The sequence below is a fragment of the Catharus ustulatus genome, chromosome 16 (genome assembly GCF_009819885.2).
Source record: "Catharus ustulatus isolate bCatUst1 chromosome 16, bCatUst1.pri.v2, whole genome shotgun sequence".
NCBI lineage: Eukaryota > Metazoa > Chordata > Aves > Passeriformes > Turdidae > Catharus > Catharus ustulatus.
Window position 1 is genome coordinate 16378892 of NC_046236.1, and position 22456 is coordinate 16401347.

Genomic DNA, 22456 nt, shown 5'->3' on the forward strand with positions numbered 1-22456 from the left:
AGTGTTTCTGTTTAAAATTAAAATGGTCTTTTCAAAGCAAATTAAAACTCGTGAAAGCAACCACGAACATCTGTGATCTCCTCACAAAGGCCTTCCTGGCTATTTTAGAAATTACCCTGAGCCCATTATAGTATCAGCATAATTCTGCCTCTTTATTTCAAGCAAGGTATTTATATTTCAAATAATTTTTACATAGTTCAAATGTAAATCACAAGCTGGTTTTTCTGCTTATGTATTAATTGCATGTGTGTGTCCAGTGCTAAACCTTATTGCCATGTAATTTGTACAACGTAATTAACCATGTAGAAACCATATTACGTTGTGTTTGGAAGTGTTACATCCAGTTAATCTAATTGACTAATAACATGTTTTCATTTAGCAGCACGTACTGTATTTCCAGTGATTGAATTAATGTCATGTTAACGGCTGCTTTTTGCAACAACATTTGGCATAAATTGCATTAAAAATTGATGTTCGTACAAATGTATTTTGAATACAGCTCAGCATGTGGCCTGGGAAAACACTGCTGCTGTTTGTGAAACCAGCTGCACTCAGAGCACGCTGTGAGCACAGAGAGCTGCCCTGCCTGTGCTGGAGCCCTGGGCACTGCCCCTCCTGCCCGGGCTGAGCCTCCCAGCTGGGACACTGACCCTTCCCTCCTCCCTGGGCTGCAGGAGGGCTGGCCCAGCTGGCCCAGGGTTTCAGCTTTGCTGCCTGGCTGTGTTTGCTCTGTGCTACTGAGTGTTGGTGGAGCAGACCCAGAGCACCCAGCCCAGGGCACTGTCTGCACCTGGGCACCTCTCCCTGCAGCCACAGCAGGGACAGGGCTCTCCCTCCCTCCTGTCCGTGCCCACAGGTGACCCAGCCAGCTGGACCCGTGCCCCTGCAGCCAGGAGAATCCTGCTCACCTTGGTCTGCTCTGGGAAACAGCAGAAGGCAAAGCCAGAGCACAGGGCAGCCCTTGCTCCCACACAGGGCTGCAGCTCAGCCAGGAGCTCATTCAGCCAGGAATGCTGCGCTCAGGAGCCATCCCTGGGCGTTTCAGAGCCAAAACACAGACTCCAGCTCCACCCCAGAACGAGCACAAAGAGGAGTGACAGCCTTGACTCCTGGCACTGTACCTCATTGGACCCCAGAGTGTTATTGCATCCCTCCAAAGGTCTCTGGGAAACAAAACCATAGCCAGAAAAAAGCTTAAATCACAGAACCTCAGAGCAATTAAAAGTCATGTTCATACAGACCCATTAGTGCTGATTCTCACACTCTTTACATAGGAACAGAACATAATAATCATTTCCAATTAAATTATGCTTCTCCAAGGTGCATTAACCACTTTTATCCATCCGATTAATTGGATGCATCTCTGCTGCATGGAGCAGTTTCACCACTCCAGAGGGAAAGCAGACAGTTAAAAGCACCTGCTGCTGTGGTGCTAATGCAGGAGCACTCTGCTGGCAAACCCAGGGCACATTCACTGCAAACTGTTCCCACAGCCACAGCCCTGTGGCTCCCTGCTCTGCACTGTCCTGCTCTGGTCACTCCTGCAGGGTGACAGGGGATGACCAGTGCCTGGGCTTGGATCCTGCGTTCCCTTCCTCCCAGGACACAGCACCTGGTTCTGTGGAAAGCAGCAGCTTCTGTGAGGAAATTGCAGAGGGCCCAATTTGTGCAGGAAGAGCTGACCCAGAGCCAGAGTCCTGCCATGACCCAGGAGTCAGAGTGCAGCTACTTCAGAGGGATGTATGTTCTCTTGCAAATTCTTTGGGCACTCAATTCTTCAGACTCCTCAGTGAGAAATGAAGGCAGATTCCTCACGTGCAGCAGAAGTGATGTGTGTGCAACACAGCAGCAGCAGCAGCGCAGCTGTAATACAGTAATACAGTCTGAAATACAGTAATACAGTCTGAAATACAGTAACACAGTCTGAAATACAGTAACACAGTCTGAAATACAGTAATACAGTCTGAAATACAGTAACACAGTCTGAAATACAGTAACACAGTCTGAAATACAGTAATACAGTATGAAATACAGTAATACAGTAATACAGTCTGAAATACAGTAATACAGTCTGAAATACAGTAACACAGTCTGAAATACAGTAATACAGTCTGAAATACAGTAACACAGTCTGAAATACAGTAATACAGTCTGAAATACAGAATCTAAATTACAGAATCTGAAATGCAATCAATGGACACCCAGATGTGGGTGGTGGCCTGTGTGTCTGCAGAGAACTCACAGACACAAGGGCTGCTGGCCATGGGATAGAGCCCCAAGGTGCCTTCCCACAAAGAAGTAAGAGGAGATCTTTAAAAGAATTGTCTGCTGACCCTGGGACTTTGTAAATCGGGTCAGTACATTCCTACCCCCTCCTCATGATTGCAGTTCCTCTGCGGGAGCAACCACCTGGACATGCCTTGGGGTTGAAGCAATTCCAAAGCTTGGAAATATCCAATGCACACATGGACCCTGGGCGGTGACACCAGGGAACAGTGAAACAGGACAGGCACTGGAACGTCACCATCCCTAAACCAGAAACACGCTGAAATGAGCAGGAATGGGACAGAGACTGCCCAGGTCTGACAGGGAGAGCCTGATGAGCCTCTGACCTGTCCTGGGGTGGAGGTTTTGGGACGGCAGAGGTGTTGGGGTGGCAGAGATTTTGGGATGGCAGAGATTTTGAGATGGCAGAGGTGTTGGGATGGCAGAGGTGATGGGATGGCAGAGATTTTGGGATGGCAGAGGTGCTGGGGTGGCAGAGATTTTGGGATGGCAGAGGTGATGGGATGGCAGAGGTGATGGGATGGCAGAGGTGCTGGGGTGGCAGAGATTTTGGGATGGCAGAGGTGATGGGGTGGCAGAGGTGTTGGGGTAGCAGAGGTGATGGGATGGCAGAGATTTTGGGATGGCAGAGATTTTGGGGTGGCAGAGGTGTTGGGATGGCAGAGGTGATGGGGTGGCAGAGGTTTTGGTGTGGCAGAGGTGATGGGGTGGCAGAGGTTTTGGTGTGGCAGAGGTTTTGGTGTGGCAGAGGTGTGTGTGCCTGCTCCCACGTGCCCGTGCCCACACTGCAGGGATAGCACATTCCCACTCCTTCTCTCTGCAGGCACGGATAACATACCCTCAGGAGCACGCAGTTATCAAAATGTTATAAATTGCTGCCTTTTAAATAGGGTGGTAATTTGCTAGTCCATTACAGGAGGAGTTGTAGGATACAAGCAGCACGCTATGAAAAATGGAGCGTTCTGCGTCACTGCTGGCCTCGGTGCTCTCAGACCTGCTCCATCATGTCAGCCTGCCCTGAGCAATTAGCCACTCAGCACTCACCAGCGTGTCACCGTGCCCAGAGAACAAGGGCTGGCAGTTCCCCTGCCCCAGAGCTCCTCTGGAGGTGCCAGTCCCTGCCAGCCCCAGGGTCCCAGCAGGAACTGCCTCTGCTGCTGGAATTAAAGCCTCTGCCTCATTTCAGCCCAGCAGTTTCATTCTCCAAATTCCTGACTTGGGAGCAATGGATTCTTGTGAGAAGCAGTGTTTGCAGGGCAGTGCTGCTGCCCAGCTCTGGGTGCAGAAGGCAGCCTGCATTTCCTCAGCAGTGCTGCTCTGGGTGGGAGATCTGCTCCCCACTCAGGGTCTGGCACACTCAGCTGGACACTCAGCTGACACCAGAATTATGTTCATTATCCCAACTTTGTGCAAGGCAAAGGGATACTTCTCCTAACCTACATTTAATTTCTCAGCATAAATCCGTCTGAAACTAAACTTCCCCTTAATTTTATGTTCTTAGGTATTTTCTCACAAGTTGCAGGTGAAATCCATGTCCTGGCACACACATAAAAGCAGATGCAGGAGGGCTGTGTCCTGGCAATACACACATCATCCCTGGAGATAAATATTTTCTTGCTGGGGAGGAAATGCACAAACACCAGCTACTGTTTTTTCTCAGTATATATACACCTTTCAGGGCAAAAATAAACATGTGAACACAGGACACGCTACTCCCAGGCTTTCTGCCCAGAGCCAAGGTGACAACCAGCAGCTCAGAGGAAACTTGCACATAAGTTACGCTCAGCCAGCTCATTAAAAACACATCAGGGAACCTCCAGCACCCTGGGAACCCCAGAAGCAATTTCTGATCCTATCACACACTCAAAACACACAGGCTGCTGCCATTCTGCTCCACCAAAACCTCTCAAAATGGGAAATGCAGGAATGGGTGGCAAAGCACAGGGGCAGAGGCTGGCACAGCGTGGCAGGGACCCCTCAGCCCCAGCCAGCGTGGCTGGGCACTCTGCAGCCCCTCTCGTCCCCACCGTGGGTGGCTGTCCTGCTCCCTGCTGGCTTGGGACAGCTGAGAGCCAGGGCAGGATCCTCCACATCACATTCCTCACAGGAACACCGTCAGGGAGCTTTGTGGGATGGTGAATATGAATTGCTTTGACCTCACTTAGTCTGATATGGTAGAGTATTAAATCTCTATTTTTCAAGCATTAAGCCTGTGTAATAGAAGGATGCTGTGAGCAATTTGCAGTAAGATGAAGGGATATTACTGTCCTGGGAGACAGACAATCCAACCACATCCACAAATTGATAACAGAGATAGTGGCTTAGGTTCATGCTAGCTATTAATTAAGGGCATGTTTTATGTGGAAGACAATAGCAGCTTACACTGGCAAGTGCTTGCTGGCCTCCTCCTCCCTGCGGTGAGCGGCGCTCCCGGAGCTGGAGCGCAGCCAGGTGGGTTCATACCTGCTGAACCACAGTTCACACGTGTGCATTGGGATCTCTGACAGCAAAATTAATTTCTCAAGCCTTTAGCGTTCACAGCTCCACGAGCAGCTGCTGGAGCTGTGCCACCAGGAGCAGTGTGCTAGCCCTCCTTCCAGCTGTGCTGGCCCTCCTTCCAGCTGTGCTAGCCCTCCTTCCAGCCGTGCTAGCCATATTTCCAGCTGTGCTAGCCATCCTTCCAGCTGTGCTAGCCATATTTCCAGCTGTGCCAGCCCTCCTTCCAGCTGTGCTAGCCCTCCTTCCAGCTGTGCTAGCCATATTTCCAGCTGTGCTAGCCCTCCTTCCAGCTGTGCTAGCCATATTTCCAGGTGTGCTAACCATATTTCCAGCTGTGCTAGCCCTCCTTCCAGCTGTGCTAGCCATATTTCCAGCTGTGCTAGCCATATTTCCAGCTGTGCCAGCCCTCCTTCCAGCTGTGCTAGCCCTCCTTCCAGCTGTGCTAGCCATATTTCCAGCTGTGCTAGCCCTCCTTCCAGCTGTGCTAGCCATATTTCCAGCTGTGCTAGCCATATTTCCAGCTGTGCCAGCCCTCCTTCCAGCTGTGCTAGCCCTCCTTCCAGCTGTGCTAGCCATATTTCCAGCTGTGCTAGCCCTCCTTCCAGCTGTGCTAGCCATATTTCCAGGTGTGCTAACCATATTTCCAGCTGTGCTAGCCCTCCTTCCAGCTGTGCGCGCCTTCCTTCCAGCTGTGCTCGCCCTCCTTCCAGCTGTGCTCGCCTTCCTTCCAGCTGTGCTAGCCATATTTCCAGCTGTGCTAACCCTCCTTCCAGCTGTGCTAGCCGTATTTCCAGCTGTGCTAGCCCTCCTTCCAGCTGTGCTAGCCATATTTCCAGCTGTGCTAGCCCTCCTTCCACACCTTCCTGTGCAGGCCACACACACCTTTCTGGAAAACTGCTCAGAGATGGGGGGAGCTCTTGGCAGGAAGCCACCCTTGCAAACCTTGGCAGGTCCCTTGAGGCTCTGCTGATGAAGTCTCCTGGCCCTGGCTCCCAGGGACATCTGCCAGAGCCAGGGTGTGTCCCTGAGCCGGGCAGGACCGGCCCTGACATCCCTGGCTGAGCAGAGCGAGGGAGGCAGGGGGGACTGGGCAGGGGAGAGGAGTGTGCTGCTCCATGGTGAGAAATGGGAAAACGAAGAAAACAAAGGGAAAGAAGGACAAGCTGGAAGTCAGGCCACTGGGGATGGAAGGAACGTCCCTCACAGTGGAGGGTTCACAGCTGCTCATGTCTGGCCACAGTTCACCCTGTCTGCAGGGTCTCCTTTAAAAGCTCACTGCAAGTGTCCCCGTGGTGGGCTGGAGTGCCCAGGCAGGGAGGGAACGCGTGTGCCTTCCACACCTGGCACCTGCAGCACATCCCAGCATCTCTGGAGCCAGGACCTGCCCATTCCAGCCTGCTGCAGCCCAGCTGCATGGCTGATCTCGGGTGAGAAATTTCTCTTTATACCAGGCTGTCTATTCAAGTCATAAAAATAGGGTTTTTTTCCTTCTGTAAGTGCAACACTTTTCATATTTTTACTTCCAGCTGTCTAGATAGTATTTCACTTTTTTCATTTCTAGTACTCGCTCTCAGTTATTTAATGTGAATTTCTAGGGCATGGTGCCCTTAGCAGACATCAGAGCAATATAACACAAGAAATCAGATATACACTGTTCTAGGAGAAGGCAGGAACAAAAAGACAAACTAGGCTCTTAATACATATGGTGCTTTTGATTCATGGAATATAGAAAATTGTATTTGATTATATCTGTAATGGATCCTCATAACTTTAGATTAGGGTTATGCTGATGGCCCAACTAATGGACAGTTTATTGCAGGAATAGATTTCATCCTATCATATTTTTTCCTGATATCAATTACTTGGAATGTTTAAATGTCTCATTTCTGTGGATGTTTATTGCTTAATTTTCCTTTCTAAGAAAAGCCTACACACACACAATGCCCTGGTGCTCCTCTTCTGAGGGCAAGGAGCTCCAGGGCAGTGCTCCTGGAGCCAGAAATTCCCAACACCTGCGGCTGCACGGGCCTGGAGATCCACAGCTGGCACCACTGGGACACTGAGCTGTGAGGGAACACAGCCACAGCTCCCTTAGCAGACAGGTGATGACAGTGGGAAAAAAAATTAAAAATTAAAAAGACTTATTAAATTAACCTGTCTCAAAAGCCAAAGGACTGTGTGGGATTGCTGCCACAAAGTCAACAGCAGAGCTGATGAGGAGAGAGGTTGGAAGTAAAGATGGTTTGGTGGAGAGAATCTCATTTGCAGCCAACTGACATGGCAATATTATTAATAATAACAACTGTAATAATAATAATAATAAATATTTAAACAACAAATATTAAATAATAATATTATGAAATGCAAGAGAGAAATGCTTGTTTCCCAATCAAGACTTTAGGCTGTTCAGGCACCAGAGATGTTACTTATTGATCCCAGAGCCAGAAGGCAAAGAAGGTAGTGGATTTTTAATTTTTTTTTACTTTGCCTAGCTGTAACCACACCTGAAATTCTATATTAAAAAAACAACAAACCTGAAACGAACAAGCAAAAAATCCCAAAGAAATATAAAACCCCTCAAAACACAAAAAACTTCTAAGCAAAGAAGAGTAACAGAAAGATCCCAAACAACAAAAAAAAAAAAATCCCCAACAAACCAAATAACAACAAAAATACAAACAAGCAAACAATCCCCCCCAAAACCCTCCAAACCCCAACACAACAAACCTGCAGGGAAACACACCACCTTTGTCCCCCTTTAAATCCAGCTGCTCGACTCCAGCGATTTCAGGGCGATCTCTGCTATTTACTCTGCACCAGCGTGCCTTGCTTCACTCCAGCATTGATTCCTGCCAGCCAAGGGGTGAGGCTGAACTCCCTGAGGAGCAGCAGTGCTGGGGTTATCTCATCTCCCCGAGGAGCCCCAATCCCAGGTTATCTCCCCGAGGAGCCCCAATCCCAGGGTTATCTCATCTCCCCTAGGAGCCCCAATCCCAGGGTTATCTCCCCAAGGAGCCCCAATCCCAGGTTATCTCCCCGAGGAGCCCCAATCCCAGGGTATCTCCCTGAGGAGCCCCAATCCCAGGTTATCTCCCCTAGGAACCCCAATCCCAGGGTTATCTCATCTCCCCGAGGAGCCCCAATCCCAGGTTATCTCCCTGAGGAGCCCCAATCCCGGGGTTATCTCCCCTAGGAATCCCAATCCCAGGTTATCTCCCCAAGGAGCCCCAATCCCAGGTTATCTCCCCGAGGATCCCCAATCCCAGGTTATCTCCCTGAGGAGCCCCAATCCCAGGTTATCTCCCCTAGGAATCCCAATCCCAGGTTATCTCCATGAGGAGCCCCAATCCCAGGTTATCTCCCCAAGGAGCCCCAATCCCAGGTTATCTCCCCTAGGAATCCCAATCCCAGGTTATCTCCCCAAGGAGCCCCAATCCCAGGTTATCTCCCCAAGGAGCCCCAATCCCAGGTTATCTCCCCAAGGAGCCCCAATCCCAGGTTATCTCCCCAAGGAGCCCCAATCCCAGGGTATCTCCCTGAGGAACAGCATTCCTGGATCACTGCCATCGCAGGGACATGAGCTGCACAGCCCAAAGGGTGCCCAGCAAGGGGAATTTTTACTTTTTTAACCTTCAGCTGAGCTCCTCCGTTTGCCCTGCCTGCTGAGGGGGGCCTGGGGCTCTCCTGTCCCAGCTCCTTTTGCTGTCCCAGCACCTTTTGCTGTCCCAGCTCCTTTTGCTGTCCCAGCACCTTTTGCTGTCCCAGTGCCTTTTGCTGTCCCAGCTCCTTTTGCTGTCCCAGCTCCTTTTGCTGTCCCAGTTCCTTTTGCTGTCCCAGCTCCTTTTGCTGTCCCAGCTCCTTTTGCTGTCCCAGTTCCTTTTGCTGTCCCAGCGCCTTTTGCTGTCCCAGTGCCTTTTGCTGTCCCAGTTCCTTTTGCTGTCCCAGCTCCTTTTGCTGTCCCAGCGCCTTTTGCTGTCCCAGCGCCTTTTGCTGTCCCAGCTCCTGGGGAAGGAGCTGGCAGCAGGGACACGGTGGCCCTGTCCAGGAGGGCACAGGGGCACAGCAAGAGGCATCTCCTGAGTGAGCTGGGATCCCTGCAGCCAGTCCTGCCCTCTCCTGCAGCCTTTCCCCCCGGGCTGAGCTGCAGCCCAGAAGAGCCAGGCTGGGCACACAGGCTGCTCGAGGACAGGGAAAGGAGGGGACACTGCCTGGGGACAGTCCCCCACGCTGGCAGCCAGGGAGTGCAGAGCCACCTCAGCACACTCACCCGCACTCAGGTGCCCTGTTATCGCCACTTCAGGAAGAGAGCCGGCTCCACTTATTTTTTTCATTAAAATGCAAATTAATTTAATAAAAAGTGGAATTGTAAATTAATGAAGCGCTTTAAAATTCTACATAATACAAGGCTAATACTTACTCTGTAGTATTTCCTCCAGTTAATGCCACTACTACCTCCCTGAGTGGCACCAGCCCCACCAGAGTCACTGACTGCCATGGGGTCAGAGCTTGCAGAAATGGTCTCGGTGCCTGCACAGGCTGGCCCAGCTCCTGGAGCAGCTCCCAGGCTGCCTGGTGCTCGGAATCTCACCCTGCAGTCCTGCCTGCACCTCAGGGCCCAGGCACTGAGAGCAGACATGCTGCCTTTCCTCTATAAATAGCAATGCATCCCTGTAATTCTCTGCAGTTCACATGGAGATCGGAGGGGCTGCTGCCCAAAGCAGAGACCAGCTGCCCTCCAGCATGGGCAGCAGGAGCAGCAGCCAGGGCTGCTGGGCTCCCTTGGAAACTTCAGGCGTATTTGAGCTCAAGAGACACTGTGGATCCACATGGTTTATTTTTTTTTTTCTTTATTTTTACCCCAATACAAATATCCAGCATCAGGTATTGGCTCCAAAGCCAGCCTGCTCTGGGGGGCTGCAGCCCCACTGTGCTGCCACTGTGTTCAGCTGAGCTGCTGCACAGATCCCTCTGTCCCCACATCTGGCTGGGCTCTCAGCAGCTCCTGTCCCACATCTGGCTGGGCTCTCAGCAGCTCCTGTCCCACATCTGGCTGGGCCCTCAGCAGCTCCTGTCCCCACATCTGGCTGGGCTCTCAGCAGCCCCTCTGTCCCCACATCTGGCTGGGCTCTCAGCAGCCCCTCTGTCCCCACATCTGGCTGGGCTCTCAGCAGCCCCTGTCCCACATCTGGCTGGGCTCTCAGCAGCTCCTGTCCCCACATCTGGCTGGGCTCTCAGCAGCCCCTCTGTCCCCACATCTGGCTGGGCCCTCAGCAGCTCCTGTCCCACATCTGGCTGGGCTCTCAGCAGCCCCTCTGTCCCCACATCTGGCTGGGCTCTCAGCAGCCCCTCTGTCCCCACATCTGGCTGGGCTCTCAGCAGCCCCTCTGTCCCCACATCTGGCTGGGCCCTCAGCAGCTCCTGTCCCCACATCTGGCTGGGCCCTCAGCAGCTCCTGTCCCCACATCTGGCTGGGTTCTCAGCAGCTCCTGTCCCACATCTGGCTGGGCTCTCAGCAGCTCCTGTCCCCACATCTGGCTGGGCTCTCAGCAGTTCCTGTCCCCACATCTGGCTGGGCTCTCAGCAGCCCCTCTGTCCCCACATCTGGCTGGGCTCTCAGCAGCTTCCATCCCCACATCTGGCTGGGCTCTCAGCAGCTCCTGTCCCACATCTGGCTGGGCTCTCAGCAGCCCCTCTGTCCCCACATCTGGCTGGGCTCTCAGCAGCTCCCGTCCCACATCTGGCTGGGCTCTCAGCAGCTCCTGTCCCACATCTGGCTGGGCTCTCAGCAGCTCCTGTCCCACATCTGGCTGGGCTCTCAGCAGCCCCTCTCTCCCCTGCACTGCTGCCCCTTCCCTGCAGAGGGACAGAGACAGGAGCAGGTGCCCAGGCAAGGCTGGCAGGGACAATTACTGCTCAGGACCAGCCATCTTCAGGGCAAACCTGGCTCAAGAGAACAAAACATTACCTTGAACAGGCATGTGCAAAGCTGTCTCTCTACATCTTCCCTTTCTACCGTCTGCTTGCATGGAAACACTGGAGGAGATCCATCCCTAGAAAATTCATCCTTAAAATAAAGTAGAACCAGAGAAGCACACTAGGAAAATACTGGGTAAAATGAATGACAAATTTCCAGCAGTATCTATCCCCCCTGACTTACAGCTCCACATCCGAGATCATCACCTTCTGCTTTTTTGGATGGCAAAAGGAAAGGAAAGGCAATTCTGAGAATAATTCAATTCATCCCTGAAGTAAGCATTTCAAGCAGGTCGGTAGAACACCAAAACCCTGCCCTTCCCTCTCTGCTGGCCATGAGATGTCTGGGCAGGATGCTCCTGGAGGTGTGGCAGGGCACATCCAGAGCAGTGACAGAGTCCTGCCTGTCCCTGTCCTTGCTGTCCCTGTCCTGCCAGTCCCTGTCCTGCCTGTCCCTGCCCTGCTGTCCCCTGTCCTCTGCCCTGCCTGTCCCTGTCCCTGCCCTCCCTGTCCCTGCCCTGCTGTCCCCTGTCCCCTGTCCCTGCCCTCCCTGTCCCTGTCCTGCTGTCCCCTGTCCCCTGTCCTGCCTGTCCCTGTCCTGCTGTCCCCTGTCCTGCCTGTCCCTGCCCTGCCTGTCCCCTGCCCTGCTGTCCCCTGTCCCCTGCCCTGCCTCTCCCTGTCCCTGCCCTGTTGTCCCTGCCCTCCCTGTCCCTGCCCTGCTGTCCCCTGTCCCCTGTCCCTGCCCTGCCTGTCCCTGCCCTGCTGTCCCCTGTCCTGCCTGTCCCTGCCCTCCCTGTCCCTGCCCTCCCTGTCCCTGCCCTGCTGTCCCCTGTCCCTGCCCTGGCTGTCCCTGCCCTGCCTGTCCCTGTCCTTGCTGTCCCCTGTCCCTGCCCTCCCTGTCCCTGTCCTGCTGTCCCCTGTCCCTGCCCTCCCTGTCCCTGCCCTCCCTGTCCCTGCCCTCCCTGTCCCTGCCCTGCTGTCCCCTGTCCCTGCCCTGGCTGTCCCTGCCCTGCCTGTCCCTGCCCTGCTGTCCCCTGTCCCTGCCCTCCCTGTCCCTGCCCTGCTGTCCCCTGTCCCTGCCCTCCCTGTCCCTGTCCTGCTGTCCCCTGTCCCCTGTCCCTGTCCCTGCCCTGCTGTCCCCTGTCCCCTGTCCCTGCCCTGCTGTCCCCTGTCCCCTGTCCCTGCCCTGCCTGTCCCTGCCCTGCTGTCCTCTGTCCTGCTGTCCCTGCCCTGCTGTCCCCTGTCCCTGCCCTGGCTGTCCCTGCCCTGCCTGTCCCTGCCCTGCTGTCCCCTGTCCCTGCCCTCCCTGTCCCTGCCCTGCTGTCCCCTGTCCCTGCCCTCCCTGTCCCTGTCCTGCTGTCCCCTGTCCCCTGTCCCTGTCCCTGCCCTGCTGTCCCCTGTCCCCTGTCCCTGCCCTGCTGTCCCCTGCCCTCCCTGTCCCTGTCCCCTGCCCAGGGGCTCTGTTCCCCTGTTCATCGCCCTCCCCGCTCCTCGCTGTGTGGACACCACACCTCATCCCTCGAACAAAGCTCGCCCACCCCATTTCTGCAGTGTCAGCCCCGAACCCGAGATGAGCCCCACAGACAATTCATAATTCCCCAGCGCCAGCTCTGCACGGAGGGGCACCCAGAGAGGATTCGGGTGTTTCCCGGAGCCAGCGTTTGGCAGCTCTCCGCTGTGATTTCACCCTGACAGCTCCTTGGCACGCTCGGCTCCGCTGAGATCGCAGGTGAAGAGAGCACGTAATGGGCAGTAATTGCGGGCGATTACTGTTTACTTGTTAACTCTGCTTGGCAAAGCGCTGATGGACACAGCGACTGGAATATTCCCTTTTATCGCCTGCAGCACTGAGGGTGAACTGGTGCTTAATTCAAAGGCTGAAATCTATAAAAAATAAGGCGAAACCCATCATTAAATTTCTCTTAGTGGCTATGTGCATAATTCATCCAAACACCATCAAATATGAATGGCCTCGTGTCAGGCTGAGCAGCGCAGGCACAGCACATCCTCTGCTGCAGCAGAGCTCTGCCAGGAGCTGCTCCGGGATGGGCTGGGCACGGGGCACGGGGCACTGGGGATATCGGGGACACTGGGGACACTGGGGACACTGGGGGCACGGGGGACATCAGTTACACTGGGGACACTGGGGACACTGGGAGCACTGGGGGTATCGGTGACACTGGGGGCACGGGGACACTGGGGATATCAGTGACACTGAGGGCACGGGGACACGGGGACACTGGGGACACTGGGGACACTGGGGCACTGGGGACACTGGGGACATGGGGACACGGGGCACGGGGACACTGGGGACACTGGGGATATCGGGGACACTGGGGGCACAGGGGCACTGGGGACACTGGGGATATCAGTGACATTGGGGGCACAGGGGCACTGGGGACCCTGGGGACACTGGGGGTATTGGGGACACTGGGGACACTGGGACACTGGGGACATCAGTGACACTGGGGACACAGGGACACTGGGGGTATCAGTCACACTGGGGGCACGGGGACACTGGGGACATGGAGACACTGGGGATATCAGTGACACTGAGGGCATGGGGGCACGGGGACACTGGGGACACTGGGGGTATCAGCGACACTGGGGGCACTGGGGACACTGGGGACTTCAGTTACACTGGGGACACTGGGGACATGGGGACACTGGGGATATCGGGGACACTGGGGACACGGAGGCACTGGGGACACTAGGGACACTGGGGACATCAGTGACACTGGGGACATTGGGGATATCCGTGACACTGGGGGCACGGGGACACTGGGGACACTGGGGTTATCAGTGACACTGGGGATATCAGTGACACTGGGGACACTGGGGCATCAGTGACACTGGGGCTATCAGTGACACTGGGAGAACAGGGACACTGGGGGTATCAAGGACACTGAGGGCACAGGGACACTTGGGGACACTGGGGGTATCAAGGACACTGGGGCATGGGGACACTGGGGGTATCGGGGACACTGGGACACTGGGGATATCAGTGACACTGGGGGCACAGGGACACTGGGAGTATTGGGGACACTGAGGGCACGGGGACACTGGGGGCATTAAGGACACTGGGGACATCAGTGACACTGGGGATATCAGTGACACTGGGGGCATGGGGGCACTGGGGACACTGAGGGTATTGGGGACACTGAGGGCACAAGGACACTGGGGACAGCGGGGCTCCTGGCAGGACACTGCTCTGGACCAGCTGAGGTCTGAACTCCCTGAGGAGCTGAGTTTAAGAGCTGAGTTCAGGAGCTGAGTTCAGGAGCTGAGTTCAGGAGCTGAGTTAGTTTAGGAGCTGAGTTCAGGAGCTGAGTTTAGGAGCTGAGTTCAGGAGCTGAGTTCAGGAGCTGAGTTTAGGAGCTCCTCTCTTAGGAGCCCTCGGTTTCACCAGCCCCAGCCCTCGCTCCACACACACACAGCAATCTGAAGCACTTTAGTGAACGCTTGCAACAAGTTTTTCAGAAAGTTTTTTTTCCAATTATTTGAAAAACACCAAGTTATTTAATAAATCACAGAAAGTTGTTTTGCAAAAGTATCCTTTGAACCATTAGATATTATTTTGAATACCAATTTTTCTTCCCACCTTATGGCAGGATAAAGATACCCCACTCAATTTTCATCAAAAGCACATGAAAGCAATTAAGGCTCCTGTAGTTTCTATGGAAATAAGGGATGCAAATTGGGATTGTGTGGTGCCTTTTTTCTTGAATTTATCCATAAAAATGCAAATATTCTTCAACAGATACTGAAATATTTGCCTTGTTTTAAGGGAGCAGAACACACAGACGAGGCTCTTTTTCCACAGGCTGTCCTGGCAGAGGTTTGACAGCCTGTGGAGCACAAACCTGCAAAAGCCAAGCAAGCCCTGCCAGCGTGGATGGCAGCAAAGCTGGCTCCAGAAGATGTGTGCCCAGCCCAGAGCACTGGGGCTCCCCTCACAGCTCCTTCCATCACCAGCATCAGCAAAGGCTTCTCCTGCCTCTTCCCACGAGGGACCCCTCACCCACAGGGACTGAGCTGATCCCTGCCCACAGGGCCAGGTCACAGCCCTGTGGCACTGAGTCAGGACAGGGACATCACCTCCTTGGTGGGGAAAGCATAAGCCAAGGGACCAGCACAAACAAATCACATTTGGTTTGATTTGATGCGTCTGCTTTACTTCCCTGCCAGACATTTCAGAGCAGAGCATCCAGTACAGAACATCCCACTCTGTTGCTGGGACTCGTCCTGCAGCAGGGATGGATCAAAACCCTGCAGCACAAGGTTCAATTAATTCCCTTTCAGGCTGAAGGATACACAAGGGTTAATACTAGCAAAGGTCTCTGGATTATTCCCCATCCAGCTCTCTCCTGTCTCTGCAGGCTGGATGTGTGAGCACCACACCATTCACCAATAAATAATCCAACAGCCTGAGGAGCTGCCAGTGTGCAGCTGGGCTGCTCTGCTGTCAGCTCCAGGCGCTAAGTGCCTCCCATGTAGGAGGCTGGGGCTCCTCTCCAGCGTGTGCACTCTGCCTGTGCACTTACCAACACTGAAAAGGTCAACAAATGCTATTTCAGATCCCTCTTATTCGCCAGAAGTGATGACAAACCCTGGCAACTCAACTAGTAAAACTCTAAGCATGAACTAGAGCATGCTGCAGCTGCACAATTATCAGCCTGCAATTAATTAATTGTGCTGTCACTACATGCACCTGAGAACAACAGAAAGATCAAAGAACTGAACAGAGATCAAAATGATTTGTAGATCACCTTACTTACAGCTGAAAGTGCCAATTAGATACAGCAAAGACAGAGCCTGCCTTAGCTGCTTAACAGCTCTGGAGAAGAAAAGTCACTCAATTGACTGCAGGAAAAAGCCCCTGGAAGGTGGATTGCCCGGGCTGGGCAGAGGGGAGCTGTGCTGGGCTCTGCCTTGCCTTCTCCTCTGCAGGGTACAGATCTGCAGGATGTCCCTCTGTGCCTGTTCCAGCCCCAGTCACACCTGCAGGGAGCTGGGGAGCCCCAGGGATGGCAGCTCTGGCACCCAAGGGCGCTTCCAGCAGGGCCAGGAGCCCCAGCAGAGCCGGGGGCAGGAGCCAGCCCTGGGCACAGCCCCTGCGGAGGACCTGGGGGTGCCAGTCCCACCCAGGTGCCAGCCCCACACCGGTGCCAGCCCCACTCAGGTGCCAGCCCCACCCAGGTGCCAGCCCCACTCAGGTGCCAGCCCCATCCAGGTACCAGCCCCACCCAGGTGCCAGTCCCACTCAGGTACCAGCCCCATCCAGGTGCCAGCCCCACTCAGGTGCCAGCCCCATCCAGGTGCCAGCCCCACTCAGGTGCCAGTCCCACTCAGGTGCCAGCCCCACCCAGGTGCCAGTCCCATCCAGGTACCAGCCCCACCCAGGTGCCAGTCCCACTCAGGTGCCAGCCCCACACCAGTGCCAGCCCCACCCAGGTGCCAGCCCCACACCGGTGCCAGCCCCACCCAGGTGCCAGCCCCATTCAGGTGCCAGCCCAGCCCTGGCTCTGCTGCCCTCACACACTGCTGTACCCGTGGCTGCTGTGCTGGCTGTCCTTCCTTGCATGTGCCAGCTTTGTCTCCACTGTCTCCTGTTTATCACATTGTTTAATTTCTCTTTTTAATTGACTCAGGCATTTTTTAATTTCTCTGTTTAATTGGTGCAGACTAAGAGGCTGCAGGCAATGTCATCTTCACATCATCTCTCAGAGCCCTCTCCAGTGTGAGGGTGACATCACTGGCCACTCACAGCAAGTGGTGCAGAGCCCACAGACCCTGCCAGGCAGGGCTGAGGAGCAGGAGCAGGGAGCAGACTTCAGTCATGGACAAGGGTGATTAGCAGGGAGCTGTCCCGGGCTGGATGGAAACTGTTTTCATTTAACACACAAGTGGGATGGCAGGCAGACAACTCAGCCTCGAACAGAGATGACACAACTATTTACATCATTCAAATCCAGAAGTTCCTGGAGGGAGCTTCTGAGGGATCTCACAGTGAGGTGAAAGCAGGTAAAGACAGCGAGCAACAAAATCCTGCCAAGACGTGGTCCTGGAGCAGAGACTGCAAGGTCTATTTGAGCCACATGTTTTTCTTAAGCAATACAGGTTCAGCAGATACCTGAAAAACGATTGAACAAATGTTCCTTTGTATTTTAAAATGCCTTGCATCTCAGGTCTTGTATTTTTCCAGTCACATGAATTACTTGAACAGATGTGTTTATCTCCCCGGGTTCAACAGGGACGAGCCAACAGCTGCTTCATCTGGCTGGTTTGACAAACCCAGGGGCTTCAGGAGGTGATTTTCCACACAGGTTTCTTTCAGTGGGTGCTGGACAGGACTAGAAGAGCTGGAGGTGAAAAATGCAAGTTCAGACTTTCCCTGGAGAGCTGTGAGTGTTTGGAGATATGCAGCACTGCTCACTGAAAAGATTTTTAATAGCTTTGACCTTTGTGGGGTCTGTACAGTCTCCTTTTGTCAAAAAGTGTGTGTGGAAGAATTGTGGGAAGGAGCTGAAGATAATACACATGTTCTGCAGCCTGCCAGGGGATTACAGAGCACTCCTTACTTGCTTGGATTATTGTTCCCAAGTTGAGACCATCAGCATCAGCTGCTGCAGGTGTGTGGGGATTTATCATCAGAAAGGGCAAACCAGTGCTGGTCATGAAGGAATATAAATATTAGTTATTGCAGATGACTTATAAATAAATCATTTGAAATTACAAAATTAATCAAACAATTCATCTGACAAGTAAGTATTTGATCAGCTCTGAGCCACTGTGGCCAGCCAGGCACTCTGTAAAGAATCCCTGGAATTTATGGGAAGCAATATCCCTTCACCTCAGGAGGCACAGGCACAGAGAGCAATGGCCTCAGCATAAACTGTGGGACATGGGCACTCCAGACAAGGCAGGTTCCAGAAGGTTCCTGGGGGCAGGGGCCAGAGCAGCCACAGGGCACAGCCCTGGACTCCAGCACCCACCAGGCTGCTGGGGAAATCGACCCCTGCATGGGGACACTGCTGGGGACACTGCTGGGGACACCAAACCCTGCTGGGGACACCAACACCTGCTGGGGACACCAAACCCTGCTGGGGACACTGCTGGGGACACTGCATGGGGACACCAAACCCTGCTGGGGACACCAACCCCTGCATGGGGACACTGCTGGGGACACCAAACCCTGCTGGGGACACCAAACCCTGCATGGGGACACCAACCCCTGCTGGGGACACTGACCCCTGCACAGGCACACCCATGCACAGGACACCCATGAGAGGCCCTGAGCTTTGGGCACTGTTGACTGTTGCCAGCCAGGTGCTCACATCGTTTTCTAACAGTGCCAAGCTAACCTGAGCAGGGGTTTATTTTTCTTCCAAACCTACAGAATGAGTGTGTGTCAGTCTAATAGCTCTGTGTACTCTAAGTCTCATCTGTATTCAGCACATCACCAAAATGAGAGGAAGAAAATAGCCCCTGAAAACAAAAGTGTGAGATAGAGAAGGAGACACGAGCCATTAAAAAAGCAAACAGCTCCCTGCATGTGCTCTGCCAAAGGGGGTGCTGGACACGAGTCCTTCCTGCTCACATCTCCAGTGCCCTTATCAGCACCACAATCACCTTCCCTTGGGCTGGCACGTTCTGAGGAGTGAGGATCCCTTGGAAAGGAAAGATTTCATGTCCTATCTGTGTACTTCAGGAGGAAGCTTCCTATAAAATCACATACATGTAATTTTCCTACAGTCTCCAAATCCCCAGCTGCTTTCAGCTGATGTAAAGAAAACCTGTTATCCATCTCACAACTCCTGCACCTCCCCAGGACGGGGGGATTATCTGAAGCCACGAGGAGGAACTGGCAGGTGAAACTTCTCCTGATACCCAACAATTTCACGGTTGATTTCTGCAAGGGACTTTTAATGTCACAAACAAAAGAGCAGCACCCCTGGCAGCAGCAGTGCCACCCCAGTGCCCGTGTGACAGGGACACAGCACTGACTGTGCTGGGCAGCCCTGGTCCTGCCAGAGCCACCCTCACCCAGGCTTGCTCAGCCCAGCACAAATTTGGCCAAGGCCTGGTTTGGAGCCATGGGTGCTACCCTGCAGCACATTCCTCTCCCTGCAACACCAGGGCTGATCCAGGCTGGATGTGGCAGAATTTTCAGGACTGATGTGGATATTTTCTACTCTGTCAACCTTTTATTTAAATGACATTTGGCTGCAGTGCTAGAAGTGTGATATTGAAAATCAATAGCTGGAAAGTGTTTGAAAGCCAATCTAAATCAAATATTACAATATGGTGAAGTTAATCATCTGAAATTAACCTTATAACTGCTTGAATCACTCTAATCTATAAAGAAAATCAATATAAGCATATCAAACCCTGCTGCGAGCTGCTGTCTGTTTGAGCTGACCATGCAAATGGAAAATAATAGCCAGAGGATGTTTATTGCTTCCTGTATGTTAACACTTCCTATAGGGCTGGGAAGGGGATGGATTCCCCAGGGAGATGTGGTTTGAGAGGCAGGCAAAGGCTCCTGCCCCAGAGCCCCTGCAGCCCCTGAGCCACCCTCCCAGCAGAGATTTCAGAGAGCTGGGGGTGACCAACAGCTGCTCCATCAGGACAGCTGATTGTCCCTGGGTAACAGCAACTGCACCTTGCAGCCCCAGCCCAGCTCCCGATCACACCCACGGTGGCACTGCCATCCTGTGCTGGTGGCACTCGGGCACAGGTCCCCAGGACGTGCTCCCAGGGAGCAGCACCACAGTGACAGCCACCCTGTGCCACCACCGTGCTCTGCTGGCTGTCCTGGCCGTGCCACAGCAGGGTCCCAGAGGTGACTGTCCCCACCGTGCTCTGCTGGCTGTCCTGGCCGTGTCACAGCAGGGTCCCAGAGGTGACTGTCCCCACCGTGCTCTGCTGGCTGTCCTGGCCGTGCCACAGCAGGGTCCCAGAGGTGACTGTCCCCACCGTGCTCTGCTGGCTGTCCTGGGCCGTGCCACAGCAGGGTCCCAGAGGTGACTGTCCCCACCGTGCTCTGCTGGCTGTCCTGGCCGTGTCACAGCAGGGTCCCAGAGGTGACTGTCCCCACAGTCAGGGGTGTTGGGGGAATTCTCCCCGACTGGAGGCACTGCAGGCTGTCTCTGTCCCCCGTGAGCACCTCCAAAGCGAGGGTTTGCAGGGCTGCAGGCTGCAGCCCCGTGCTGGGGGCACAGGTGACAGTCCCCGTGTCCAGCTGCATCTCCGGAGGGGCCATCAACAGGCGTTTACTGCAGGCTCTGGGGTGTGACAGGGATGAGTGCTCTGATAGCAGACAGAAATCTATAAATAACAACAGTTCATCTCAAACCCCTCATTTTAAAATAATGAAGACATTTCATAAAGTGACAAGTGTCTCAAACATTGGGAGTAAAAGCTCAGAGAGGCTCCTTTTGAAGTTTTGGGAACAGATGGGAGGAGTGAGATCCCAGCAGCAACTTGCATGGCCTCAAGAGCCTGGGACTAGTCAGAGCCAAGGAGATCAGTCACAGGCTTTTTCCAATGCTCTTCGTGGGCACCAGATTTGAAGAAGGGTGAAGGTTCCTGAGCAGATGCCTTTGTCCAGGGAGTGCAGCTGCTTCCCACCACTCCTGCCTGAGCCAGGGTGAAGAGCAGTATTTGTCTCCAAGATCTGCTTGCTGTGGAACTTCCTGAGCTGCCACAGCCGCCAGGGTGAAATCATTTTCTGCCTTACAATAAAAGAAAAAAAACAGTGCCAATTTTTCAGCTGTCAATCTGGCATGTGCTGGCTCCCATGTCGGTCTTGGGCCGGTGGTGTGGGCAGAGAGACAGACAGACAGACAGACAGACGGTAGCAGTGTGGCCCACGCAGAGGGGTGACAGCTGCACACAGGTGCTGTGACACCTGGGCTCTCAGAGCCTGCTCAGCGGGGAAGCTCTGTGTCCAGGCTGTGGGACAGGGCAGCACTGCCCTGAGCCCAGCAGAGCCAGGCTGTGACACTGGCAGAGCTTGGCTCCAGCAGAACCTGGCTCTACACAGCACAGGAGCCCCTTACTTTGTATTACAATTTATTTTAGAGTTTGAGCTTTCTGTATGTAATTTAGTGTGGAGAGAGCACACACTGGCCAGGACGGACAATCTGTGTCTGCTGAAGCTGTGAGCTCCTGCCCAGTGCAATGACTGATGGCAAGCATTAATATCAACGCTGAGCCAGGGTCTCAGCAGGAGCTCAGGGCAGGGTGGCACAGAGCCAGCAGGGAGAGGAGAAGGGGTTTGCTGCCCTCATCCTGACTCTGAGCCTTCAGAGCCTCCAAAGAGGAGCTGGGGTAGGAGCCCCTGGAGCTGTGGTGAGCTCTGCATCACCTGCAGCATCTCCGGGTGAGCCAGGAGGGGCCAGGCTCAGCACACGGAGCTGACGGTGCCCAGTGCCCCCAACACCGTTCACAGCCTATCGGAGAGGACAATTGTCCCATTAAGAAACCCAAAGACATTCTGGATTTCTTCAGCCTCAGGGCTTGGAAGCAGAAAGCATTTACTGCCTAATTAAATTTTCATATACTGGCAAAGCACAGCTCTTCTAGTGAATCTGTATTGGACAGTGTGCCAGATTTTGCAGAAAAAGAGCAGCTCGAGTTGCCTGGGGCTGCCGGTGGCAGCTCCTGGGCTGGGGGGAGCCCTGGGCACAGGGGACAGAGAGGACACAGAGGGGGCACAGGGGGCACAGGGGACACAGAGGACACAGGGGGCACGGGGGACACAGGGGACACAGAGGGCACAGGGGGCACAGAGGGCACAGGGGACACAGGGGGCACAGGGGACACAGGGGACACAGGGGACACAGGGGACACAGGGGGCACAGGGGGCACAGGGGGCACAGAGGGCACAGGGGGCACAGAGGGCACAGGGGACACAGAGGGCACAGGGGACACAGAGGGCACAGGGGGCACAGGGGGCACAGAGGGCACAGGGGACACAGGAGACACAGGGGACACAGGGGACACAGGAGACACAGGGGACACAGGGGACACAGGGGACACAGGAGACACAGGAGACACAGGAGACACAGAGGGCACAGAGGGCACAGGGAGGCATGGGGACACAGGGGGCACAGGGGACACAGAGGGAACAGAGGGCACAGGGGACACAGGAGACACAGGAGACACAGGGGACACAGAGGGCACAGGGAGGCATGGGGACACAGGGGACTCAGGGGACACAGCATCACCTCCCGGACCTGCCTGCACAGATGCACTGCCCACTCTCCTCTGCTGCTGACAGGCAACATCTCCAGCCAGGTTTTGGGAAACACTGCCCCTTTTTCCTTCCAGCAGAAGGACTCCTCTGGTGGCTCCTCTGCTCCTTTTTAAGGTGCAGATAGCAGCCAAAAGGGCTGACCTGCTGCAGGCAGAGGTGAACACGGTGCCTGGGCATGGCCAGGATCTGGGCGCTTGCTTTCCTTGAGCAGCCCCCACCGCTCAGCACACGGGCTCCCTGGGGCTGTCACAGCCAGGCTGGTTCCCTGCTGGCCCCTCTCTGCCAGGTCAGAGCTCCACACTGGGCTCAGCCCTCCTGACACACTGCTCTGACTCTGCTGGGTGTGCTCTGCACAGCAGCACGCAGATGGAGAGCCCAGCACACAGGATTACTGCTCCTGGGTGTTACCTGTGCCCAAATGCCCTTGGCTCCTGG

The 22456-nt window shown here is 54.3% G+C and overlaps 1 long non-coding RNA gene across 1 annotated transcript; it reads right to left on the bottom strand.

Moving 5' to 3' along the window:
- Positions 1-1208: 1208 nt before the first annotated feature.
- Positions 1209-11179, bottom strand: LOC117004113. Its single transcript, XR_004419587.1, has 3 exons — positions 10751-11179; positions 7513-7634; positions 1209-1863 (listed from the first exon to the last, which is right to left on the bottom strand). It is a non-coding gene; the product is annotated as an uncharacterized LOC117004113 (long non-coding RNA).
- Positions 11180-22456: the final 11277 nt, after the last annotated feature.